The sequence below is a fragment of the Dromaius novaehollandiae genome, chromosome 1 (genome assembly GCF_036370855.1).
Source record: "Dromaius novaehollandiae isolate bDroNov1 chromosome 1, bDroNov1.hap1, whole genome shotgun sequence".
Classification (NCBI taxonomy): Eukaryota; Metazoa; Chordata; class Aves; order Casuariiformes; family Dromaiidae; genus Dromaius; species Dromaius novaehollandiae.
In genome coordinates this window covers 55,163,305-55,172,326 of record NC_088098.1, presented here as the reverse complement: position 1 = coordinate 55,172,326, position 9,022 = coordinate 55,163,305, and positions in this window count along the sequence as shown.

The window sequence follows — 9,022 nt, the reverse complement described above, 5'->3', positions numbered from 1 at the left end:
CCCCTTTATTTCTTCATCAGACTCATTTCTATTCACATGCGACTTGATGGCAAAACTCTCACTGACCTCCACAGAAGCAGAATCGAGTCGATAAGTGTTTTACGGAAAGTAAACATGATCTATATTTAGACAGTCCCATAAGTAACACTCTATGACATAAAGTAGTCTGAGGAGGCATGTAAAGCACCAGTGAACTGTAAGGCCTGAAATACTGTTTGCTAGCAAAGCTTCAGTATGAACACCTAAAATATAACAGTGAAATCCTGTTAAAAAAAAAAGAAATTTAGTGAGGTTGCCTAGCACTCATAAAGATCCTCACTGTGGAGAATAAGAGAAGCATGTTCATCTTTTTATTGTGGGGAGAACACTCTTAACAAGGTAGAAAAGCAGAGTTATAATTCCTGAAAGATACCTAAAACAATTTACACTCTTTTCTTCCCTCTGGAAAAGCAAATGCCAGGCCAGCTGGTTTCTCCCCCCCGCCCCCTTGTAGTTATGGTTGTTAAACACTGCTGGATAGCAAGGCCTGGTAGAGGCTGGAGCTGTGTGCGGCCCCCAGCTCTGCTAGCCGCTCAGGCCAGCTGCCCTGTGCTCAGCCAGCTCCTCCGTGGCCCTGTGCCACCTCTTGCTCCAGCAGCGATGCTGTGCGTCATTTTCCCATGCCTCACTGCCACTGCCAGGGACAGTGTCTCAAGATGCTCCTGCCCTGCTAGCTGCTCCAGTTAGGCAGTTCTTGCTCCACTGGCTGCTTCCACCAGCCAGCCATACTTTACTTTGCTAAGTCCAGCTGGGCATCCCAGTGCCATCTGCTAGCCATGCGACACACCCTGGCTTGTCCCACTAGCCATTCCTCGCTCCCTTCCCTGTTCCAGTTCATGGTGATATATTAATTTGCTCAAACACAAATTTTAGCTACCCACTTCGAAACACAAAGTACCTTAAAAACATTGGATTTTCTCCCTTTAAGTTATTATATTACAACTAGAGTCCTCATACTGTTCAACAGGGCTGGTTATTAAAGAAGGGTGCTGATTTAACTGTATATTTTTCAGTAGTTTAATGCATTAACAGCCTAATATAATGCATTAATAGCCTAATAGATGCAACTTCTGTTTCATCCTCAGAGCAGATTTATTTGGTTTAGTGCAAAATCATTCCTCTGCAAAGATTTATTTAAGAACAATACATAAGAAACTTAGATTATTTATATTAAGGATGTGTAAATACTGGTTTTGACCTTGCGAAGAATTTTGGTTTGAAAAACAGACTTTATTGGTGCAACGTTTTTCAGTAAAAAGAGTCAAGGGCTAGTGAGAGTGCTGTTTTCCTTAATGCATTTTTTTTGTGCATGTTTGTATGTGCTGGACATAACCCAATCAGAGCAATAGTTTTTACAGTTGTTTTTCATTCACTATCATTTGGTTAAGTGGCTGCATGGCAGGCAATACTACTACGCTAGGGCTTTCAGGCTGAGGAGTACCACTGTCAAGCTACAAGGATAAAGGAAGGAAGGGATGAGCATTGGAAGTAAAACTCAAGAAGTGTCAGTTTATTCTTTGCTAAGGTCCTTTCTCAAATATATTATGCCACTGGCTTTGTGGGCTTGATGGTACAAATGTGATTAAAAACATTAGGTTTGAAGTATCAGAGAATCAAACCCCTATGAAGTATGAACCAAATCTTGGAACTAGTAGGTGTTGGACGACAGGTCCACAATGTACAAGAGCTGTATAAATACAGTTTCCCAACAAAACATACCTGCTCCTGGGACATCGTTTTGGTGCCTTCTGGAATAGCTAACCTGTGTGTCAGACATCAATAACATGAGAATACCTCAAAAGTAGAAGAAATTCCAAGGAGCAACCAGTTCACTCACAAATGAGTGAGCTCCACGTGGTCTGTTCAGACTGAGTAGATATGTGTGCAAGAATGTATGTGTCCCAGATCTTCTCCATCTTTTATGTTCCCTTCCTTCCTTCTCACTTTCCATCTTCCTCCCCTGAGGATGTCCCAATGTCAAGCAATGAAACACAAGCCAAGCTTCGGCCCAAATACAGACTGAAGCATAAATTCAAAAGCAGTAGAGATACAGCTTATGTTCATATTATCATCTAGAATCAGAGTTATTTTAAAATCTCTTGCTAAATTGGCGTTGAGTTTTACTGTGACAGGTAGTATATTACAGAATTTAATAAAACTGTGCTAAAACTTCATAGTTAGAGCCTGAGCAATTGTGGTTTCATAATGAGTGCACACACTGTATTCTGATTTGCTGCAGGAAATTTGCCTGAAAAAGGGTAATCTGGATTTTTCTCCTTTTATTTTAATGGGAACATTCTAAAACCATCCACATAAGAATAATTGAGCTTGCTGCACATTAAGAGAAAAATCTTTGTGGCTGATGGACTAAAACACAATAAACGTATTCTATTGCATATCTTAGTCTAAAAATTCTCACTATACACATTTGTTTTTGACAACGCATTTTAAACTATGTCATTTGGTATTGTTAGCAAAGATACAAGGGCTATATATGGCCAACAGACAAATGTTTTCTCTTTTGGTTGTAAAATAAAAAAGGTCTGTCTTTCTTCTGTGTGTCTTTTCAAATAATTGAAATGGTAGGAGACATTTATCTGGCTCTAATGTTCTTTTTTATATGCACTATTCCTAATTAATAGCATTAAGTGTCTGAGCAGTGGGATTGTTCCTCCAGTGCAAAGTAAACAGAACGCTAAAGTATACTAAACCAGGAAATTCAATACATCCAAGCAGAATGAAAACAGCAGGCAGATGCCATTGTTTTTCTGTTCTGAAAAGTCCTTCTGTAAAACAGATTTTTTGAGTACTGGAAAGGGATACAAATCTGTAGAAATATACTCCAGTGTAATGGTCACATTTTTTGCAGTTAGCATGCTGCATTAATAGGAAGAAGGTGTTCTGAGTTGTCTTGAGAGAGCTACAATGATCCCACATGGATTAGATTTGGAACTACCAAAATGAGGTTCCTGAGAATAAATCAGATGTTTAAGTGCAAGACACAAACTGAGACCTGTACTCATCAACAGAAAACAGACGGAGCTACACCCATTAACTGTAGATAATAGTCCACGGAAATAAGCATTTTACACCTATAATAAAGAGAAAAAAGTGGGAAGAGTATTATGTGCTGTAGAAAATCAATCCATTAAGTAACTTATTATTGAAGAGCCAATTTTCATTTTAGCTTTCACTCTAGATTTGAAGAACTGTAACAAAATACTGATCTTCAACCTCAATCAAACTAATAATTTTCACTATTTAGATTTATAAAAATATATCTTTCCAGTTTCTTCAGCTTACATATACATAAGTGTACATTTAAATTTTGGGTATCAGAAAATTAAAAAAAAAAGCCCCTAACAGAACTAGTCCCCTCTTTTCCTTAAGCAAATTCCACAAAAAGTTCTGTATTATGCTCTGAAAATTTTGATACCATCTACAAGAGAGTTCTAGGCAAAAGTTCTTTGACTTACTAGTCCTTTCAGAATGAAATTTAAGGAGCATTAGGTCAAATAAACTGTCTGTAACTGCTGTGACAGATTAGGGGTATCAAAGACTTAGTGATAAAAATAATAGCACAACCAGTATTAAAATAATGTTAATATTTTTATGATATTTCTCTGAGAACACTGTTTTCAAAATTAACTGGGAATTCTGAGATATGTAGCATCCCAGATGCATGTACAAAAATTGCCTACATGAAAATCTAGCTAAAATAATCTAACTCTTTTTTTGCTCTTTCTCTACAAAGTATTATTATCTGTACCTCCAGATCTCAAGTTAGGATACTTTACCTAATATTACCAAAGCTATATACTTCAAGTGGCTCATCAGCTTCTTCTTTCAAATTCATCAGTATAACTTTTAAGAGCCAACTTATGCATATTAAGATATAGCTAATTCACAAAACATAAAAGGTTTTAAACCAGATGTAAGATGTAATCATTAGAACAGCCAACTGACTTCTGATAGTATTCATGCAGTAACAACATAATCAAAGCTTTGTCTCTTAAGAATATGTTGATTTTTGATTTCTGGAGCAATATATTCTCAAGTTAAGGCATTAGTACCACCTTTTTCTTCTTGGTAATTTTATATTCTTCCCTGAGAATCAGTTTCCCACAAGACTGTACAGCTTGGATTGTATTTCTCGCTCAGCAGGAACATTTCTTGTCTCTCATAAAGCATTGTTTAAGCGCATGCACAAACTTCTGTGGCTTTCCCTGTGGGGACGATGTCTATCATCTAGCAATATCTACTAAAGAATATGCTGCAAATCTATCTTCAAGTTTTTCCTTCTTTCTGGGGATGAATTTATTCGCTTCTGGGAAATGCATCCAACATTTTCACAATCATCTTTATACTCACAATAAACATTTGAAAATGTCGTATTACAAACAGGAAACAGGCATTTTGTATAGTACCATGACTAATTTAAGTAGATTATTTGCAGAAAATTATTTTCAAACATAGAATTTAGCAGGAACAACCCTAGAGTAGATTTCTTAAAAATTCTAGAGTTGTTAAATGCAATATTAGAAGTTCAAGGTATTAACAAGTTTGCAGAAAGTATTTAGTACCTTGCAATTATCATCACCTTGAAAAAAGTAAGCCAGCTTTTTCTTTAATCAATGGAATTCAACTAATTTGCCTCCTTGTCTTGTTTTTGCATGTTGAGCAGCCCTTGGCATAGTTATGTTTGTAAAGGCTGCCCTTTCATTTTCACATTAAGCCTAGCTGATACTGCATTTCCTGCATGTCCAGTATAGGATTACCCTTCAGAACTCAGTTTTTTCTCACATGCGCTAGTTGTGTAATCCCAGTGTCTTCAAGAGAGTTGTCTGTGGTACATATATGTTTATGGGAGTAAAGAAAATCCTGTTTTCAGACTGCATGCTATTAGAAGACAAATTTGTTAATATTGTTTTCCTACTTCAAAGAAACATTTCTCTCCACATACTTAGAATTTGCTGTAAATGGGAAAATTATCATTAGTGGCAGTTAGGAATCTCCAATAAACATTTCAGAATTTGGAACTTTAAATCAGCTGCAGAATTAACAAAGTGGTTAAATCAACTTGCACGTGAAATGGGAGGGCTACTTGTTTTTATTGCAGTACCTGCTATATGAAAATCCATATGCATTGTTTTCCAGCCCATGCACTTTCTCTAAGACATTTAAGACAGAAGTTGTGAGCAAAAGCATTCTCATGTAGAAACATATTTTGCATTATCATTTTAATGCCTTAATACCTCAGAAAGTGGGGAGGAATGAAAAATAGCTGCTAACAGTTGGAACACTCAATCCAAAAATAGTTATTTATCTCATAAATGTATGTTATATATTTAGGCTTATATTTTTAAGACAACATCAAGCCCATTCTTTTTTGTTCTTGGCACAGTCATCTCACAATAGATGTTTAATGAACAATTAGAAGTCCAAGACCCAGCTATATTAAAGACCAAAGTTTAGTCTTTTAATTAGCAAGACAGTTGTGTTCCCCTGTAACACTTCAGATCACAAAGTCCAGATGACAACTGCTAACAAAGCATTCTTGATTGAGAGGAATAATTCAATGAAAGCAGATCAAAACCAAAAGATCTCAGTGATAATTTACACCACAGAATTCTGAAAAATATGGCCTATGAGATCTACTGAGCTTGTAGTTTATTTGGAAAGCAGGAAATATTTAAGAGAGGGAAGAAAAATGAAGTGACAATTACTGACTTAATACCCTGTGGTCTGATTTCAGTTTTATGAAAGATATTAGAACAAATTATAAAAAGCAAGAAAAATGCATACCTGGAGAAAAATAGAACAACCTGCAGCAGAGGTTGAGCATAAGCAGACGATGCCAAATTAATCTGTGAACTGTTTTTGAGATAAGTATTTCTTAAACAAAATAAATATAGTGAATCTCCTCTGTCAGCAGTAAAGCACAGAGAAGAATTCACATTACTGCTTAAACAGTATATAATATAGTGTAGTGTAGAAGTCATAAAATGGCTAAGACTAAAAGGGTGACGGCAAGTAGTGCCGAAAGGAGAACTTTCTAGTGAGGTTGAAGTCCTGTTGAGTATTGTGTCCTGAGTTTCTATGATTTAGGTAGTGGAGAAACTTCAGATGGAATGAGGTAAACCTAGAGCACTATGGTTTCTAGAAAACATTACAAAATCTTTGAGAAAGCTTTTCAAACATAGCAAGGCATAATATTTACAACATAAGCATCTCACATACACTATCCCCTAAATATGAAAATAAGCAATAAAAAACTAGCAAATGAATCAAACTAAACATGCAATCCTAATCTAAGAAAAATATTTATACTTGGAAAAAAAAGAGACAAGCTAAGTCTAAATATAGACCAAATACTGATATAGGTAAGGCAAACCAATTTACAGTAGGAGACAGGCAAAATCTGTCAATATAGAATAGCAAAATCAATTGTAAAAAGTCCATTGATATTTATACTTAAAAATTTTAAACAAGAAAATAGTAGAAAAATTCCTTTATATTCATTTTTGAGGGAACAAAACACTCCCTTTCCTCTCCAGAGTCGCTGGAATGAGAAATGGATAATGTTTTTCTACACTGTGCACCATGTTCATAGCCAAACTGAAATGCAGCCAGTCAAAGTTAAGAAAAAGGAAGTCCAAAATCATGTTGGCTTACCTTCGCTACTTCCACTAATAGCAGTTATCTGCTTTAGATGAAACTTCAATTCAGACTAACTATTGCATAGGAACATCCCAGACATGTGCCTCTACTCCACATTCATTTTACCATGCTCTCATAGAAGAAACAGATTTCTGTGTTTAAATATTGGCTTTGAACTATCAACACATAAGCAGTGTGAAAGCAAGGTCCTTCTGTCAGCGATTCAGTCTTGTCCCTGGCCAGATTCTTAGAGCACAAGAATAGGACCTCATTGCCTTGCATACAAAAAGAATCAATTCATTTTGAAGGTTAAGGAGAAATGCATCACTTTCAGGAAGCACCTGGAAGGAATTCTGCCTCCAGCAGGTATTACTTCTTCAGGAAACTAGGAACTGCCCTTGTCTGTAAGACACATTCCTACCCAGACATCATGTGCCTCAGGAACATCAAGTTCCTACTATCCCATCTGGGGTAGCCAGCATATAGAAGCAGGATGAATTTTGTAGTGAAAGCCTACAGAGCTGGCCTGAACAAGTTATAGAGTAAAGAAAATACACCAAATGAAACACATGCATGGTTCCATTTGATCAGTCATTTCATTTACCCAAAATCTCATTCTTTTCTTGAACAACAAGTTTATGTTAAAAATTATAAAAATCATGAATCTCTCACTGAAATTCTGAAATGTAAGCATGGGAGAAGACTAAATGCCTAAAATAGTATAACATACTGTTAACTTAGTAACTTCAAAATACAAGTTGTGAAGCATCAAGATCAAAAGGAGTAGGTTTTAATAACTAAACCCACCACCACCAGCCACAGCCAACAACAATGAAAAAACAGAGCAAAACTGTGCCTTTGAGAACTAAATTTTTCAAAGGAACCACTCAAAATATAAATAGGAAGAAAGAGTGTCAGTATTTAATATCTATGTGCAGTTTACATAGAGTTTAAATAGAATAAAAGTCAGATTAGATGATCATAGAAACTGACAGGGCTACTCACGCTGAGGAGACTGAAAATGACCCTTCAGCTGATTGATGAATGCTAGGAACTTTGTGTAGAAGTTATTATATTTCATTGCACCATATGCCATTAAATCAAGGGATAAGATATGGAAACCCAGTCAGGCACTGAGAAACATTAAAGAAGGTATAGTAAATCCATGGTGGCATTGTGAATACATCTTCATTAGGAAACATTTTGAATGTCTGCCACCCATAACAATACACAGGCAGCTTAGCACAGCTCTTACATTTACGGCTTTTTGTGTATCTGTCAAGTCCCATTTTCCTGTGGCACTCAGCTTAGGTGGTTCATTATTACTGCTCTGAAGACACAGTTAATCTTTAGAGAGAGATTAATTCCCACTGGTGGAGACTTGCGGGGATTTGTGGAACAATAATTCATCATCACTTACACCAAATTCTTTATGTACTGCTTTAACGGACAAATTCTGACTAACTTCACTGGGATTAGGATTGCCATCATATGATCATTGATCACTGTAGGATTTGATAAATACCATACTTACCAATACCTATCAATATTGATCCCCATGAATAGGCATCATAACTTTTGAACTTGAGAGACATCCATAGTTTTCACTCTCGGGACAATTTCACTGTCAGTAGGCATCAACTTCCCTTGATATCTTCCCTTGGCAGCCCCTTTCTGGATCCACTCCAACAGTGCCTCTAGCCTTTCTCTTTTGCACAACCCTAACCCTAATGCTGACGCTAAACCATTTTTCAGGGCAATGCTGCTGCAAACACCCCCAGGTGTGGCCCAGGCAAGAAACTCCTCACAGGAACCACATCTGGGCACTGCACACCTTCCTTTGGTGGCCCCTTTCCATACCCATGACAACAGCGTCTCTATGTTTTCTCTTTCACACAACCACAGCCCTAGCCCAATGCTGAAAGGTTTACCAGACCAATGCTGGGCGAAAAACCCCCATGTGTGGCCCAGAGAAGATACTCCTCACATGAACCATCTGCCCTTGGGAGGCACCCGCGACCATCAGTGTTGACTGTTCCTAATATTGAGAGACCTCCGTGACTATGGATTACAACAGGTATCACTAGTGAATGATACCTGTCCACATTGATCCCTGTCCATAGGCTTCAATACCTCTTGATCTTGAAAGGCATCTCCATTTTGTGTTTCAGGCCAATTTTGCTATCAGTAGGCATTGACCGATATTGACACCGATACCTCTCGCTATCCAGGGGTACCCATGCCCATCACATTCCATACCTATCGATAAGAATCAATATTGATGGGGACCGATAACTCTCCATCCCCATCGATATCGATCCAA